Here is a 19,592-nt window from a genome sequence, read left to right on the forward strand (position 1 = left end):
AGTACATCTAGGGCTGACATCCTGGCTTTTCCTTTGAACTTTTTTGTGACCTTAGGTAGTTTACCTAATTTTTTAAATCTCAATTTCTTGATTCTAAATTAGGATAAAAATAGATAACCTGTAGAACTATTGGGGGAATTACAGACATTGCATATAATGTGCCCAGTATGTGCCCAACGTATACTACCAATACTAGTACTAGTTGCCATCAAGTCAGTTCCGACTCATAGTGACCCCATGTACAACAGAACAAAACACTGCTTGGTCCTGACTCATCCTTACAATTGTTTCTTTGTTTGAACCGTTGTTGCAGCCGCTGTGTCAATCCACCTCGCTGAAGGTCTTCCTCTTTTTTGCTGACCCTCTACATTACCAAGCGTGATGTCCTTCTCCAGGGACTGGTCCCTCCTGATAACATGTCCAAAGTACATGAGACAAAGTCCTGCCATCCTTGCTTCTAATAGAGCACTCTGGCTGTACTTCTTCCAAGACAGATTTGTTTGTTCTTCTGGCAGTCCATGGTATAATCAATATTCTTCATCAACGCCATAACTCAAAGGCATCAAATCTTCCTTAGTCTTCCTTATTCATTGTCCAGCTCTCTAATTCATATAGGTGATTGAAAATACCATGGCTTGGGTCAGTTGCACCTTAGTCCTCGAGGAGACATGTACTAGATACTCAATAAATGTTTGATAGTTTTACATAGTTTTGTTTTTTTTTTTTAGGATGTTGACAGTCTTTCCGTGTTGTATTTTATATCTTCTAATTATTCTGCATTTCACAGTAATATACTATGATATTAAATAATAATGAAATTTATTTTAAAGATACTTATTTTTGCTTCTATTTTTCTATTTTTTATCTAAATTTTGAGATATTTGAAAACTATAAAGTATTTCATATACTCCTTTGAATATTACCATACTCACAATAAGCTGATATTATTTTCTTCTATCAGGGAGAACTTGACATGTTGTACAAGCTTGTGACTAGGAAAAAAAAAAAAAATTCTTGTCCTTCTGTTATTTTAGTTTGCTTTCTGTTTGTTCTCCTAATTTTTTCTTCCTCATTTAAAAAATCTCACATCTCTCTAAATCTTTATGTAATAGGAAATAAATAAGGTGCCATAATCAACTACCAAGTAATGTGTCATGAAGTACTCAGTTACCTAAATGTAGAGTAAAATAATATTTTTCTTTCTTTATCTCAAATTCCTTCTGCTTTCAGGGGAAATTTGTTTAACGTAGAAGCTTTAGATTCACTTGATTTGAAAGTTTCATCTAACTCTTCCTCTTTGATTTCTCACAAATTCTAGAGCCTCTAGGTACAGTAACTACATGAATGATTTGTTTCCTGGACTCAATTGTTCTCAGATAAATGCTTTGGTTCCAAAATTAGTGATTTTATCTTCAGATCTTCAGCACACATGTCCACCACACACATGCGCACGCGCACACACACACACACAGAGTTCAGGAAATTAAAGAACATCTCATTCGTGGGGAATAAAAGGAATACAGAACACAAAAGGCTCAAGGTCACTACTCAATTCTCAACTTTTATTTAAAAGAATCTGAAGATTATTTTCATGGGAAAGGTTTTGCAAGACATCAATTATCATCTTAGTAAAACATTGGCTTCCACTGGCCCTCAACATTGAAAATGAGAAAGGAGACATAACGAAAAGGTTATAGGTATGCTCTTAGAGGCTATGTCCTTGAACTACAAATCATAGTCAGTGCTAAGCCATATGTGACTTTCTTCCCAACTTTTCATTTGGTGTATACCTGGATAAAAATGGCATGTTGCCCTCTGCATTCCTGCATTTGATTAATAAAACTTTATAGGTTGGGTTAACTAGCTGAAAAGTCATATCAACTTGTCTAACATAATCCCCTTGACTGATCTTTGCTTTTTCTAATCCCAAATTTAAATTTTTATTTACTAAATGAAATCATTGCTAGTTTCTTGTATTCAAATGCATGATTTAAGATGCTTTTTTCTCAGGATCTTAGGCAACTTTGCCTGAATTTGTTCCTTGTGAATCTTGCAAGTATTACCTGAAGTCAGATGCTAGAACTAAAAGGAAGCTTATCTCATTCCAAAACTCACACTAACACCTACCACCAGGTCTCCCTAGGTGTTTTATTGATAATAGGCTCCATCCAGCTCTCATATTCAAGGTTTTAGCAGTAAAATATCAGAAATAAAAAGTCCCACTTGTCTGTGAAGAGTTTTTCTATATAGAGTCTTTTAAATGTCATAGCATTATATCAGAACTATAAAATGGTACAATTCTTTGGAAATTATCATCAGTTCTCATGGTGTCCTGATGCAAATATATTAATACACTAATTTTGAATTTTCTTAAGCACTGTATATAAATCAAAGAAAACAAAACAATTTTTTTCAAGCCACTCTAGTGATCAAGATCTAACAAAAATTTTCTGCTGCCAATCACATAAATTCAATTTGCAATTTAATATCCATGGAAAGTCTACCATGGTCTAATGGTCTAAAATTATCAACTCCGAATACTTGTATTTTGCTTTGGGGTTCTTTAATATCTTGATTCACATGTGAGCCTCCTGAAAGCAAGGGCTATGATGTGGTTAGCTATGTTCCCAGGATCTGACACTGTGCCAATATTTAGAGTCTGCACAATAAATGTTAGTTGAAGAGCATCTGCGACTCTTAGCATTTCTAGATATTTCCACAAGCCTTTCCCTATTGCAGGTGTTCTCACTATTCCTTGGAAAAACACACTGTTTGCTACCTTCATGCCTTTTCTCTTCCTTTTGCCCAGTTTCCACACATTCTCTAACATTTACCAATACCATTTCATTTATCCCAGACTATGCATTGAATTTCTAATTGATTCAAGACTAAAATAACTAAACTACGATCTCTTTAAAGACAGAAGGAAAAATCAAATTTATGTCTTACATATCCCCCACAGCTCGTAGATCAGAGTTGGGCACATAGTTGCTTGTTGCTTTATAGGATACAGATGGTTTGTGAGCTATGGCACATGGGCTAAATCTTGCCTGCCACCTGTTTTTGTAAATAAAGTTTTATTGGAACACAGTCATGCACATCCATTTACCTATTGTCCATTGCTGCTTTTCTTTTATAGCAATAAAGTTGAGTAGTTACAAGAAAGACCATCTGGACCACAGCCTAAAATATTTATTACATAGTCCATTACAGAGAAGTTTGATAGCCACTAGATTAGATCAGTGGTTCTCAAGTGTAGGCTCCGGACAAAATGCGTTTGGCTCAGTGACAGCCTTTAAGCAAACAGTTGTTAGACAGTACTGTGTAATCCAGTGATTCTTCAGTGTGGCCCCTGGCCAGGATCTTCAGCATCACCTAGGAACTCGTTAGAAATGCAAATATTCAGACCCACTCCACACTACTATACCAGAAACTCTGGAGATGGGGCCCTCCAGTCTGTGTTTAAACCAGCTCTCCTGCCGACCTTTCAGTTAGCAGAAGAGGGCTTTAACCACTGCACCACCAGGGTTCCTCCCAAGTGACACTAATGCACACAGAATTTGAGAAGCCCTAAATTAGGTAAATGGAGGAGACATTATTCAGATGTGGCTATAATGACTTGTCCTGACTGCGGCACATCCAGTTTCTTCAGAGATTCTAAGCGATGAAAATACATCAACCATATTTCATTTGCCCTAAAAGTGACACCTTGGGTTTACTCTGAAAGAACGCTAAGGAGCAAGCTTACCTTGATGTGGGAATTGCTACAGCACTTTCAATAAATGCTAATACAGCCACCAGCTGTATATCCAAAGGCAAGACAATATACCAAGTGCCAAAGTGTAAAACCTATCTGAACATAGATTGAAATATCAAAGCAATATAGCAGAGAAGTTCCAGTCTTGACAGGACTGCCTGTCAAGACAAACCTTTGCACAATGAGTCCCAGCAGGGACACAGGAGAGGCGCACTGCAGCTCAGAATGAGACTCTGCTAATCAAGGATTTGTTCCAACATGCTTATCCCCAGTTCAAAGTCACAAACGTGGCCAGATAGCCCTTTCCATATGGTACCGGGGTAGTAATAAGAAATAATCACCACCAAGCCTTGTGGAAGGTAGTAACTAGCTAGTACTCCCTATGATAAAAATATATTATAATCACATTGTATAATATATACACTTTTCCACAAAATTATATATGTTCGCACTTTATAGTAACCCCCCCTTCTTCATTGTTTCTTTCTAAAATACAAACTCCTAGCATTAGCAGCTATGGCTCTGATACGAAAGCATTGTAATACACAAAAAATAATGGCAAAGTATTGATAAGAGACCTGCATGATGAAGCTATTTCTTCTGGAAAAACACATGCCTCAATGTTTCATATTTTTAATGTGGAAAGCTTGGCAGGTATATCAGGAAACAAACAGGAAAATTATTTAACCTATTGAAGAGTCTGTACATAAAGGTTAAAAGAAACATATGTCAATCAATAAGAATAAACTATTGACTGAAAGCCTGTAGAAAGTTCATATTATTTCCTAGTCATAAAAAAAATCATTATGCTTCCCCACAATAATATAAGCATTATTTCTCTTTTGAAAAGTGGCATACATGATTCCATATGCCTAAAATCTGTATAAATGTTTACTCAATATTCATTTAAGAGTGTTTGTATTTTGATACATATGTCTGGAAAATAAGTGTTCAGACTTGTTATGTAATAGAATAACTGGAAAATCTAGGTCTGGATTTTACACCTATAAATTCAGCAAATGACAGACCACTCTTTCAGATGATTTGTTAGATTCTAATTCAAAAACTCAAAATTCACCAATTTAAGTCACAGATTAATGAATACATAATGTGGCGTACTTAATACAAACCATTCCCCATTGCCATCGAGTAGATTCCGACTCATAGTGACCCTATAGGACAGAGTAGAACTTCCCTGTATGGTTTCCAGGGGGTGGCTGGTAGATTTGAACTGCCAGCCTTTTGGTTAGCAGCTGTAGCTCTTAGTCATTGTGCCACCAGGATGGTGGGTCAAAAGGATGGTGGGTCACAAATGGCAGGAAACACGGAAGCAGCAAAGGCTGAGTAGCTTACAGAAGTAAAAAGGAGTAATATTCTGAAGTCTTAGGGAGTGGAAAATTAGGGTAAATGTTAGAAAACTTTCATAACAAGCCCATTAGCCTCTAGAATCAACTTCCAGCTGAAGCTTCTTCAACCGAGTTATTTAAAATTGGAGAAGAGCCCATCTTTGCCAAAATACCATTGGGATTTATTCAATACTAGTGGTCTGTACTAAATGAACTTGTTTTTCTTTTACTCATATTTTGCATATCTAACTGTCATGATTTCACACACATTTTAATAATAGTGAGAAGATAGAAATGCTTTAGAGATTATTCTCACTATCATTATATTACATCAGCTCATGGTGCTTTTTTTTTCAAAAAAAGAGGGAGATAGTGGGATAAGAGAAATAATTAAGAGGTAATGAATACTCTTGAATAGTCCACTTAAAATACTAAATTCAAAGAATTAGTCAAATTTGCATAGCTAAAAACATGTTTAATTACCTAACTATGTCTTAACACAATGTATACACAGAGTTGGAAACCAGTAAATACTAGATGTAGGAATAAGTGGAAACCCCGGTGGCATAGTGGTTAAGTGCTACAGCTGCTAACCAAGAGGTTGGCAGTTCAAATTCACCAGTCACTCCTTGGAAACTCTATGTGGCAGCTCTACTCTGTCCTATAGGGTCACTATGAGTCAGAATCGAATCAATGGCAGTGGGGTTTGGGTAGCAATAAGTGAGCACTTCCCCTCTGGGCAGGGGTCTCTGCTGGAGTTTAAGTCCTTGAGATATACCCTTAATGTAGTGGTTACTTAGACCCAAGCCAGATGCCCGGGCTTACACCCTGGCTTTGTTACTTATTAGCTGTATGTCCTTGAGCACATTACTTAGCCTCATTATGCCTCAGTTCTTTCATCTGAATATGAAGAGAGATTACAATAGAACCTTCCTCTAGGGTTTTTCTAAGTATTAATGACAATACTAGTAAAGCACAGAACCTGCTACAAGTAGGCACTCAGTAACAGGAACCTAATATTATTACCATCTGCTACTAGTGCGTACAGTGACTAACAGGATAGGAGATTTTAGGAAATTAGTCTAGAATATGTCAGAAAGGCCAATAAGAGTGACAAGCCACAATTCTTAGTACATGACTTATTTACTAATATACTGCTAAAAATGAGTCAGTTGCTTAATAAGGCTAACTATGTAAATAAACAGTTGTTCTCACTCATGTTAAAAAAAAAAAAAGTCTGACTCTTCCTCCACAGACCACACTGGTCTGTCCATAGGTGTTAGCCTTGGTCATTTAGGCCTTGTGTTGTATCTCAAGTTCTTGATCTCAGCTAGGCTGGCCCAACCAATTATTTGTAAAACATTAGGCTACTTTGGTTTTGATTTTCTGAGTTTCACATTTACAGTGACAACACCCTCACCAGCTGTCCGTAAATATAAACTTGTATCTGTGATGTTAAGGATAATTGCTGCTTGGTCAATTAACTCCAAAAAAACAGATGTAAGTTACAAGTCAATCTCTTTGTGTTTCAATCCCAACATCACTACAAGCTCTGTGACAGTGGCCAAGTTACTTAATTTGTTAGTTTATTTCCCCATCTGTAAAACGGAAAAAAAAAAAAGTTAATCATACAATTTCATAGGGTTATACTGAGGATTTAAACACAAGTAATTCATACAAAATGCTTAGCACTGTAGAGAGACTATCTGGGTTCAAATCCTGGCCCTGATATTTATTAGCTATGTGTGCTAGAGCACCTTACTTAGCCAAACTGTACCTTAGTAAATGCTTTAAAAAAGAATATTTATTGCTATTTTTAATAGTTTTATTGGGACATAATTTACATAGATCACTCATTGTATATAATTCAAAGATTTTTAGTAAATTTATATAATAATTCAACTGTTAAAATTAACCTAGTTTTGGAACATTTCTATCACCCCAAAAAGTCTTCTCATGTTCATTGTAGTTCATTCTTACTCTCAAACCTAGTCTCAGGCAACAACTGGTCTTCGTTTCTACAGATTTGTCTTTTCTAGACAAGTGATATTGGAATCAAACAATATGTTGCCTTTTGTTTCTGGCTTCTTTCACTTAGCATAAGATTTTTGAGTTTTACCACGTCATTGTATGTATCAGCACTTCATTCCTTTTTATTGTTCAGTAATATTACATTGTATGAATATACACGCTATTAAAAAATTATCCTGTACCAGCGAAAGATCTAAAGATTCTTTCCCTTCCCTGATTGGTCTCTAAGATTAAAGTCTAATTTTAGAATCTTTTTTTTTTTTTTTTTAACTATTAAATAAATATGAGCCTTGGAAGCTTCATCTGTCCCCCTGGTCCACACTATTATTACTAGGCTAATGAGAACAAACTGAACATTTCCAGCCTGTTTTCATGATGTGTATCTTTGTTTCCATCTTTGTTCCCAGTGCTTCCAACTAATGAACTTGTGATATGCCACTCCTCTTAAAAAGTATCACAAGTCCCTATTCCTTTGATGACTTCTGTGGCTCCTTGGGACACTTTATATCCCCAACAATTTCTTTGAATTTGATCTCAGTGACATTAATGGAAACCAGTAATATAAAGAGGGAATAGCATGGAGCTCAGGGCCTGAAGGATACTCTGGAAGTGGCAAATTACCCAATCGGAGAGTATAGAGGGAGAAGAACTAAATATAGGATTTTGAGGAACATCAACATTTAAAGGAGTCCACGGGGAAAGCAAATAAGAGAAGAAGAAACTCAGAAGAGAATAAGGTCATGGATACAGAAGCGTGGAGAGTTTCAACAACGTGCAAGGGCTTAGGTGGCAGAGAGGTCAAATAAAACCAGAACTGAGAAATGTCCATTGGCTTCAAGGGAGAAATCTGTTTGAGATTTTTTGAGGCAGACAATGTAAGTGAATGAAGCCACCAGATACAAAGCAATGAAAATTTGCAAGGACTGTGCAAGGACTTGGCTCCAGCAGATTGTTCCCATGTGGGATAATCTAGCGAGCTCAGTTCTTTTTGTTCAAAGACACTAGAAATAAAAGCCGATGTATAATTTCTTAGTTTTTAAATGTTTGTGACAAATCAGTTAAAACACACACACACACAGTGTGAGTAAAATAGAGTATATCACAGGCTGGATCTAGCCTATCAGTCACTAGGTTAAACTTTCAGATTAAAGACTATGGCAGCACACATGCTCCAAGACGTGGGGGTACAATTAGTAACGTGTGTAAAAACATAGGGTCCTAGGGACCCTATATAAAACAGAATGAAACACTGCCTGGTCCTGTGCCGTCCTTACAATTCTTGTTATGCCTGAGCCCATTGTTAAAGCAAATGTGTCAGTCTATCTAGTTAAGGGTTTTCCTCTTTTTCACTGTCCCCCTACCTCACCAATTATGATGTCCTTCTTCAGGGACTGGTCCCTCCGGATAACATGTCCAAAGTACATGAGACGAAGTCTTGCCATCCTTGCTTCTAACGAGCATCCTGGCTGTACTTCTTCCAAGACAGATTTGTTCATTTTTCTGGCAGTCTATGGTATATTCAATATTCTTCGCCAACACCACAATTCGAAGGCGTCAATCTGTCTCCCATTTTCCTTACTTGTTGTCCAGCTTTCACACTCATATGAGGTGAATGAAAATATCATGGCTTGAGTCAGGCACACCTTAGTCCTCAAAGTGACATCTTTACTTTTTAACACTTGAAAGAGGTCTTTTGTAGCAGATTTGACCAATGTAATACCTCATTCCTCAACTGCAGCTTTCATGGGCATTGATTGTGAATCCAAGTAAAATGAAATCTTTGACAACTTTAATCTTTTCTCTGTTTACCATGTTGCTTATTGGCCAGTTGTGAGGGTTTTTGTTTTCATTATAATGAGGTGCGACCCATATTGAAGGCTGTAGTCTTTGGCCTTCATCAGCAAGTACTTCAAATCCTCTTCATTTTCAGCAAGCCAGGTTGAGTCATCTGCATGTCGCAGGTTGTTAATGAGTCTTCCTCCAATCCTGATGCCCTATTCTTCTTCATATAGTCCAGCTTCTCAGATTATTTGCTCACATTACAGATTGAATAATTATGGTGAAAGGATACAACCCTGATGCACGCCTTTCCTGACTTTAAACCATGCAGTATTCCCTTGTTCTGTTCGAAATATTGTATATTAGTCTACAAACAGGCTCATCATGAGCACAATTAAGCACTCTGGAATCTCCATTCTTTGCAATTTCATCCACAATTTGTTATGATCCACACAGTTAACTATCTTTGCATAGTCAATAAAACACAGGAAGCATCTTTCTCATGTTCTCTGCTTTCAGCCAGGATCTATCTGACATCAGCAATGATATCTCTCATTTGATGTCCTCCTCTAAATCCAGCTTGAATTTCTGGCAGTTCCCTGTCGATATACTGCTGCAGTCATTTTTGAATGATCTTCAGCAAAATTTTACTGTGTGTAATATTAATAATATTGTTCATAATTTTCACAATTTGTTGGATCACCTTTCTTTGGAATGGGCACAAATATGAATCTCTTCTAGTTGGTTGGCCAGGAAGCTGTCTTCCATATTTCTTGCCACAGATGAGTCAAGTTGAAACATTTCAATTGGTATTCCGTCAATTCTTGGAGCCTTATTTTTTGCCATTCCCTTTAGTGCAGCTTGGACTTCTTCCTTCAGTACCATCAGTTCTTGATTGTATGCTTTATCATACCTCCTAAAATGGCCGAACATTGACCAATTCTTTTTGGTGCAGTGACACTGTGTATTCCTTCCATCTTCTTTTGATGCTTCCTGTGTTGTTTGATGTTTTCCCTATAGAATTATTTGAAATTGTAACTCGAGGCTTGAATTTTTTCTTCAGTTCTGTCAGCTTGAGAAATGCTGAGTGTTCTTCCCTTTGGGTGTTCTAACTCCATGTCTTTGCACATTTCATTATAGTACTTTACTGTCTTCTTGAGCCAGCCTTTGAAATTTTCTGTTCAGCTCTTTCACTTCATCATTTCTTCTATTTGCTTTAGCTCTTCCAAGTTCAAAAGCAAGTTTCAGAGTCTCTTCTGACATCCATTTTGGTCTTTTCTTTCTTTTCTGTCTTTTTAATGACCTCTTGCTTTCTTTACCTATGATGTCCTTGATGTCATTCCACAGCCTGTGTAGTCTTTGGTCATTAGTGTTCAATGCAACAAATCTATTCTTGAGATGGTCTTCAGATTCAGGTGGGATATACTCAGAGTTGTATTTTGGCTCTCGTGGACTTGTTCTAATTTTTTCAACTTCAACCTGAACTTGCACGTGAGCAAATGATGGTCTGTTCCACAACCGGCCCTTGGCCTTGTTCTGACTGATATGGAGCTTCTTCATTGTCTCTCTTCACAGATGTAGTTGATCTGATTCCTGTGTATTCTATCTGGTAAGGTCCTCGTGTATAATTGCCATTTATGTTGTTGAAAAAAGGTATTTGCAATGAAGAAGTTGTTGGTCTTGCAAAACTCTATCGTGCAATCTCCTGCATCATTTTTATCAGAAAGTCATATTTTCCAAGTATTGATTCTTGTTTCCCACTTTTGCATTCCAATCACCACTAATTATCAATAAATCTTGATTGTATGTTTGATCAAAAACTCAATAATCCAGGTGAATAGCACATTAACGCAGTATTTCAAAATACAAAAATGAATGCAAAAAAGCCCATAGTGAACAAAATATAAAAATATTAAATAAAGATAGTTGTTTGTTTTGCGATCTGGTGTTATTTTGCCAGTCACAACCTGTGGTGCCTGACACGCATACCTTTTACTTCCCCCACCAAAGAGATTTATGAGGATTGACAATGGTGTGCCTACAGATTAGTTGACATGGGCTTTATATATAGTCATGTGTATTGATTGTGGGGCTTTTATTAGCTTCTTCCACTTGGTTCAAAATATGGGAGAATATTTTGATAAGTGTATACAGGGACACAAATTTTTCCTTTGCCACACGTTCTGATGTAGCTTGGCTACATGTTCTGATGTAGCTTGGCCCAACACTAAGACTAGGAAAGTTTCCTTTGGGTTTAGCGATTAGAAAGCCATTGATGACTTAGTGGGAGTACTTTCAATGCTGTAGTGAAGGGAGACGCAAGACTGTAGGTGGTTGAAGAGAGAATAAATTGAAGGCAAAGAGTTAGAAAAAGAGATGTTTGAGGATAGAGGGTAGATAAACCATGAGGCAATACCACTTCTAAACTGCTCTTTCATTCAAACTGATCGCTGCAAATCTGTCTACAGGGGGACAAAATATAGTTTAAACAAAAATAAAGAAAACCACTGGTCATCCGAACTGCGCTGCTTTAGAGACAAGCATCTTCACTGTGACATCACATTGTTTATTTACATAGGAGGCTCTATGTCAACTGATCAATATCATTTAGGTTTCAATCAGGATATTTCTGAAATGTTTCTGGCAATATGTACGTCGGTATACCTTTCTCAAAAATATACTACATCCCAGGAATCTACAAAGAACAGTTCTCTCTAAACCTGAATGATTGCAACTAAAAAAATTAATGAAAGCTATATTTTTGCAATAATATTTGTATTCACTTTGAAACATGTAATAGATATTTACTTGTTAACCTTTTAGATTCATAGATATCTCATGGGAGAAATTCCAAATTGGTTTATAAATGCAATTTCGGATACAGAATGATCCTTGAAACTTAATTACGTCTTTACCCTTAGAATTTTCCGGCATGAATATGCAAATGCAGATGTATTCATGATGACCCACTGAAAACAATCTCCAAAGTCAATGAAAGGTGAAGGAGTACTAAGTAAATAAAAGTGGGAAGGTTTCTAATTAAAACAGAATTAAACACTTCAAGCAGAAAACCACGTTTTTAATTGTTATGTGGTACTAATCTCAAAAGGCTAAAGTCAGATGAATTAGGTTATAGTTTTGCCAAGCCAACAGGATTCCCTTAAGACCTATATTTTTACCGGTGGCTAAATGAGAAAAAGTATAGAAGACATTTTCTGCTATGGGAAGTGGAAATGGACGAGCACTCATAAGGGACATGTCTAACAGATGGAGTTAACACATTGCACGGTTCTTTGAAAAAAATGTAGTACAAGTTAGCAAATGAATTTCTCTTCAAATATTGGCAGGCAGCGCTTCTCAAAGTAGGCTAAACCTAACTCCATCAATCACCTCTGGGTTTTTTCAAGATACAGATTCCTTGGAGCCCTGGCAGCGCAATGGTTAAGAGCTTGGCTGCTAACCAAAAAGTCAACAGTTAGAATCCACCAGCCACTCTTTGGAAACCCTATGAGGCAGTTCTACTCTGTCCCATAGGGTCACTATGCGTTGGGGTCGACTTGAAGGCACCAAAATCAGAGGCTGAGTGGGTATGCCTAGAATCTACATTTCTAACAAACTTCCCCAGGTAATTACCAAGGGTGGCAAATTTTTAAAAACACTGAAAATGACACGTAGGTACATTTAAGGCTTATTGTTTCTGTTTACCATTTATACATGATAGACTTGATAGTAGAAATTTAGTGCAAAATAGTTCAATCATTCCATCAAAAACATCACTTGATGGAAATTACTTATAACAAAGTACATTAGATCTGTGGATGTGTCAAATAAAATACAGTCAATAAATATTTGTTGAATATTTACTATATGTAATGAATAAATAAAAAAAAAACCCATCCCTAGAGAACTTACAACATATGCATTAAATGTGATTTTTCTAAGTCCCTTTCTAGTCTTTCAGAACTCAAATATTTTCCAGTCTGTCATTTACTTTTCCCTAAAATAGCAATATTCTCCTGAAAGAGTAAACTGTATTTAAATATAGACATAGCATTACATCAGTATATCAATATTTGTATTCTAAAATATTCAAAAGTGCTTACATAGTTTTTAGGGATTATCTCAAAATTACCCAACTGCTTATCATACAGTCTGTTTCAAAATATAAAAGCACATAAGCAGAAGACAGCATTCAACATATTTTTAGAAACACATCACTTATGATCATATTGTGAAAAATGCAACCTTGCCCTACAGCTATGAGGGAGGTGAATTTCCAAAAGGATAATTCTTAATTATTAGCTCTTATTAAAACTTCACATCTAATTTCTTTTCTTTGAGCAGGACTTTCATATTTTATTTTAATATGTGTTATGTCATACTCTCTAAAAATCAGCTTAAGTGTCACAAACTACACAGCCTCAAAGAAGCAAAAGGACCCTGGGGAAAAAAAATTGTCACATGCAAACAGTTATCTCCAAATAGGTTCCCCATTGCTTTAAAGGAATTTCTTCTAACACTCAAAAATGTTATGAATAAACACATCAATATTTATTCAAAGACAAAGTGTTGGGATTTTTAACGATGGGCATGATACTAATAGTAGTCAACACTTTAATTTACATTAGACCAACTTGTATAAAATTAAATATTTTTCCAACTGTTAGTTTTGTTATAAATGCTAAAAACCTCAATATGTAATGAGTTATATTTCTACGTTTATTTCTCTTCCCTTTAATATCTTCTGATTTGTTGGGCCACCGAAACTTCTACTGTATTCAGGGCCTTACTTTCAAAGTACAACACAGTACCATCAATAACAATACTGTTGTTATTGTTGTTGTTAGTTGCAATCAAGTCAGCTCTGACCTATGGTGATCTCATGTATAACAAAATGAAACATTGCCAAGTCCTTTATCATCTTTATGACTGTTGGTCTGTTTGAGACCCTTGTCACGGCTATTGTGTGGGTAGGGGGCTCATCTTCCAACACTATATCAGACAATATTCTGTTGTGATCCATGAGGCTCTCATTGGCTAATTATTGGAAGTAGATGGCTATGCCTTTCTTCCTAGTCTGAATTAGTTTGGAAGTTCTGCTAAAACCTGTCCCCCATGGGTAACCCTGTTGGTATTTGAATTACTGGTGGCAACATTATGTTGTTAAGTGCCAAGGAGTCAGTTCTGACTCATAGCAACCTCATGCACAACAGAAGAAAACACTGTCCAGTCCTGTGCCATCCTCGCAATCGTTGCTATGCTCGAGCCCATTGTTGCAGCCGCTCTACCAGTCTATCTCATTGATGGTCTTCCTCTTTTTCACTGACTCTCTATTTTACCAAGCATGATGTCCTTCTCCAGGGACTGGTCTTCTTGATAACATGTCCAAAGTATGTGAGACAATGTCTCACCATCCTTTTTTTCTAAGGAGCATTCTGGCTATACTTCTTCTAAGACAGGTTTGCTTGTTCTTCTGGCAGTCCATGGTATACTCAATATTCTTTGCCAACACCATAATTCAAATGCATCAACTCCTTCATCTTCCTTATTCATTGTCCAGCTTGAATATGAGGTTGTTGAACATCATAGCAACACAAAAGCCACCACAGTATGACAAACTGACAAATTAATAGTGACTGTTTATTAAATACCAAGTTGGGGACAAGTGTTAGGTACTTGATAGAAACCACAACCAATTCTCAAATTATCCTTATCACAATCCTGTATTTATTATCATCCCAGTTTTAAAGGTTAGGAAAGAGGCTCAGAAAGGTAAATTAACTTATACTAGTACCACACAACTAATAGGAGATAAAACTTCAAGTATTATGTTCACCCAACTTCCTCAGTGTGCTTAAGATACAATCAGAGGACAAAGAGTGAGTCCCTCTCTCTTAGTTCCTCACTCCAGCTTATTCTCTTTTTCTCTGGCTATAATATGGGATTTACTTTTCCATTTTCTTCTTCATGAAAAGAGGATTAAATATATGATATACGTATACAATAACTAAAGGAAGAGCTTTGTTATTTAGAAAGACTTTTCAACTAGATATAGACTTTACACAGAAAACACACATATAACTTGATAAGATAAAAAGAAGATCTACTAGCAAGCTAAACCAGTCAACTCTGCTATTAGAGTGTGCTGATGACCCAAGGCCAAGGACTCTTCCACATGATTTACTGAATTAATGTCCTTTGCTCTTTTACTTTAAAAGCAAGTGAATAAAATGCCTTTTTAAAATTAAACCCAACAATAATTTTAACTAAATTTTGTTGCAATATATTTGCACGTGCCAACTGATTCTATTAACATTTGTAACTAAACTGGTAGAAAAGATCTTTGTCAATAAATGAAAATTTGTTATTTCTATTCTGTTTTTTAACCCCTTTTTAAATAAATGAAATATGGGAAGGTTAAAGCCTGTGAAAATTTCTGAAAAATTAGGGTTCCTTGGAAAGAAAAGAAGAGAAACATTACAGGTATCTTATCAATGTACTGAGCGCCTCTAAAAATATTAAGGGTTCCTCAACCGAACCCTACGACCACACCCCCAAAGAGGAGGAACACAATGCATGTTAAGGACCACGGCATTCCTGGGGTGATGGAAGGTTCAGAGGAGGATTCTGCCTTTGGGGAAGCCTAGGGGTATGACTGAAATGATGAATGGAGTGGAGATTTTCACAGGTTAAAAAGGGGGGAAGAGCACTAGATAACTGAAGAAGGAGTAAAGTATGGGGAGACAGTCAATCATAGCTGGGCCTCTGGTACCCATACTCCTGCTGAGCCCTTGTCTTTGGCTGTTCTTTCACCAGAGCCACTTTTAAGGATTGTTTCTGAAACTGGCATTCCTGAGTGATGAGGTAACATATCACAGGCATGCATCACATAGTCTGAACTGCACCCAGTCTCCCTTGCTTACTGATTGCTATAAAAGTGGTGGACCCCCTAAGCTCAGGTTTCTTCCCTAGTGGAGTACCCACTGTGTACGCACACTCCAGCAGGTGCTCGGCATCACCCTGTGGTATTTTGGGCTTGGGAATCAGTACAGCTACTCTGGCTTCCGCTTGTGCTGAGTAACTGCAGGAGTCTTGTGTCTTCTGTCAACATTTACGGAACTGTGGTAGTCTCACTTGTTAGCTTATATGGTTATTTCAGTGAGTGGTCTGCTTCTTCTAGCTCTGCTCCGCACCCTCAAACCTACTTTATGCAGACAAAAAGTTTATTCTATTAAGGGGAGAGAATTGCGAATGAAGAGCCACCTTTTCCTTTTAGGTCAGTTTTCGTTAAAAATCCTAGAATTCAGAGTCTTTGTCCACCGTGCTCTTGCCTTGTAGACTTCACCTCACTGGCTATTCACACTGAATTTTCAGAGGGGGGACTGTTCATTAACACTTTTTTTTTTTTTCATCCGTTAGTTTGATGAAGGAGAGCAGTTAGTAGGATAATCCTGAAAATAAAAAAACAAAAACCAAATCCAGTGCCGTCAAGTCGATTCCGACTCATAGCAACTCTGTAAGTCAGAATCGACTCGACTGCACTGGGTTTCAGTCGATTCCGATTCATAGCAACTCTGTAAGTGAGAATCGACTCAACGGCACTGGGTTTGGTTTTTGTTTTTTTATTTTCAGGATTATCCGACTAACTGCTCTCCTTCATCAAACTAACGGATGAAAAAAAAAAAAAAGCGTGTTAATGAACAGTCCCTCCTCTGAAAATTCAGTGTTAATAGCCAGTGAGGTGAAGTCTACAAGGCAAGAGCACAGTGGACAAAGACTCTGAATTCTAGAATTTTTAAAAGATAGGAATACTCAACGTCATGTCCAAAAGCTTTGGTTAAAAAAAAAAAATGTATTTTATCACCTCTTAAAAATCTTCTGACAGATTATTCCACAAATCTTTCTTATTAATTATACTGACCATGTTTATTACACCTCAGATCTAAAGTTACAACCTGTTTCACATAAATATTTTATTATTTTTAAAAAAACTACTAAGAATTTGAAAGAAAACTTGGCTCAAAAATGATATCATTTCTCTCTTTCTCTCTCCCTGGTTAAATATTTAATAACCATTTAAATTCAACAACAGTCTGTTTCAGTTGAAAATATTGAAATTAGTCATGTAAAAAATCGTTTTAAAGTCAAGCACCGGAAACACACATTTTGTGCACTTCATTTCATTTTATAGTCTCTAAGAACTATTACAATTTTTAATAAACTTGTATCTGGGATTTGAAGCCAAATACTTACACTCAAAAGGCAAGAATTTATTAACCAAAAGACACCCAAAGTGGTACTAAAATGTATTCCCTAGTGACAAGTCTTAAATGGGTTGTAAAAACGGCAATTCATTAATCTAGTCACAATTAAAGAACAACAGCTGTCCCATCTGTATCCCTAACGCCCACTTTTGCAACGATGATGATTTTTTTTCATTTACACATGCTTATAAACAAACATTTCACGGCAGAGTTCCAAAACGTTAGTTCCATAGCTTTAATTGCAAAATGCATTATTATATTTCCGAACCAAATTCATTGCAGTCGAGTCGATTCCGACTCATAGTGACCCTACAGGGCAGAGTAGAACTGCCGCATAGGATTCCCAAGGCTGTAAATCTTTACAGAAGCAGACTACCCCATCTTTCTTCCATGGAGCAGCTGGTGGGTTTGAACCACTGACCTTTCAGTTAGTAGCCGAGCACTGAACCACTGTACCACCAAGGCTCCTCGTTATTATGTTACAAGCTTTAAAATACATGGTGTCATATAAATTTAAATTAACAAGGGTCTCTAACAAAGTATTTTTTCATTTCTACCCATATATTTATATTTTTATTTATATCCATATCTGTATCTCTGTTTATATCCCTCTACACATACAGTCTCAGGGAGACCCTATAGAGAAAGGTAGAACTGTCCCACAGGGTTTCCAAGGAGCAACTGGTGGGTTTGAACTGCTGACCTTTTTGGTTAGCAGCTGTAGCTCTTAACCTCCACACCACCAGGGGTCCAATAGGAATCAACTCAACAGCAACCGATTTGGTTTTGGTACACACATAGTTGAGTTCTGGTGGCGCAGTGCTTAAGAGCTACAAACCAGAAGGTTGGCAGTTCGAATCTACCAGCCGCTCCTTGGAAACTCTGTGGGGCAGTTCTACTCTGTCCTATAGGGTTGCTATTTGTCAGAATCGATTGAATTGCAATGGGTTTGGTTTTTGGTATACATATATATGCTGGAAACCCTGGTGGCATAGCGGTTAAGAGCTACAGCTGCTAACCAAAAGGTTGGCAGTTTGAATCCACCAGGTGCTCCTTGGAAACTCTGTGGGGCAGCTCTACTCTGCCCAATAGGGTCACTATGAGTCAGAATAGGCTTGATGGCAACAGGGTACAGTATATATATCTATAGCTATATATACATGGAGTCCCTGGGAGGCACAAATCGTTAAGCATTCAATTACCAACCAAAAGGTTGGTAGTTCTAATCCACCTAGAGGTGCCTCAAAAGAAAAGCCTGGTGATCTATTTTTGAATGATCACAACTGTTGAAAATCCTGTGGAGCACAGTTCTACTCTGCAACACTTGGGGCCACCATGAGTGATAATCAACTTGATGGCAACTAGTTTGGTTTTACATACATATCTAGTATATATGATTACTTATCAATGTGCAAAAAATTAATTCTTATTGTTACTTGGAAACCCTGGTGGTATAGTGGTTAAGTGCTACGGCTGCTAACCAAGAGGTCAGCAGTTCAGATCCACCAGGCGCTCCTTGGAAACTCTATGGGGCAGTTCTACTCTGTCCTATAGGGTCGCTATGAGTTGGAATCAACTCGACGGCAGTGGGTTTGGATTTTTGGTTTAATACTGCTTTAGAAATGTTTTACTGATAGCCATGTCAGTGTCTTTCTTCTAAAACTCACAAATACACTGGAATTCACTTTTCAAAAAATTGATTAAACCAATGATATACCTTAAAAAAAAGTAACAATATATTACATTTCAAATATTACTTTAATGAAAGTTTACATCAAAATGAATTCTCTGCAGCCCTTTATTTAAAGAAAAATGAAAATTACATTGACTTTCATAAAGCAAATTATTTCTGGATATTTTTAATAAGATTACAGTCAAATTCAGTCAGCTTTCATGACAGAATGTATTAGCACAGCACTCCATTGCCTAAATGTAATATTGCTTCAAACATCTCAAATTCAGGAAGATACTGATGCTTCTCTCTCACTCTACTTCTCAACTATGTTTACGGTTAAAATTGCAAGTTGAAAATAATCAAAAGATTTAAAAAAACAATCACGATATATAGTGATAACAGCTGCAAGCTAGTATTAGGGAGGGAACCTATAAAAGTAATAGCTTTTTGTGAAGTTCTTCTCAACCTCTTTGGTTTCTTATTCCTTCACTTACAAAACAGAAGAAACAAGAATTCATGAATAGGTAGCATTTAGGCATTAAAGATATATCCTTTTTTGTATTTTTTTTTTAGTTGTGGAAATGTATATGTAACAAAACATTTGCAACTTTGACATTCTTAAAAGCACAATTTAGTGACGTTAATTATGTTTATCACACCATGCAACCATCGCCATGATTTGTTTCCAAACAAAGCTCAGCACCTCCTAAGCAATGAGTAGAAAATTAACAACATTTAAA

General features: G+C 36.7%; 1 protein-coding gene across 17 annotated transcripts in view; it reads right to left on the bottom strand.

Annotated features, from left to right (window-relative positions):
• Window positions 1–19,592, bottom strand: part of NAALADL2 (N-acetylated alpha-linked acidic dipeptidase like 2) — a 1,621,055-nt gene that overhangs the window by 1,277,895 nt on the left and 323,568 nt on the right. The window lies entirely within an intron of this gene.

Source organism: Elephas maximus, chromosome 23, assembly GCF_024166365.1.
Source record: "Elephas maximus indicus isolate mEleMax1 chromosome 23, mEleMax1 primary haplotype, whole genome shotgun sequence".
NCBI lineage: Eukaryota > Metazoa > Chordata > Mammalia > Proboscidea > Elephantidae > Elephas > Elephas maximus.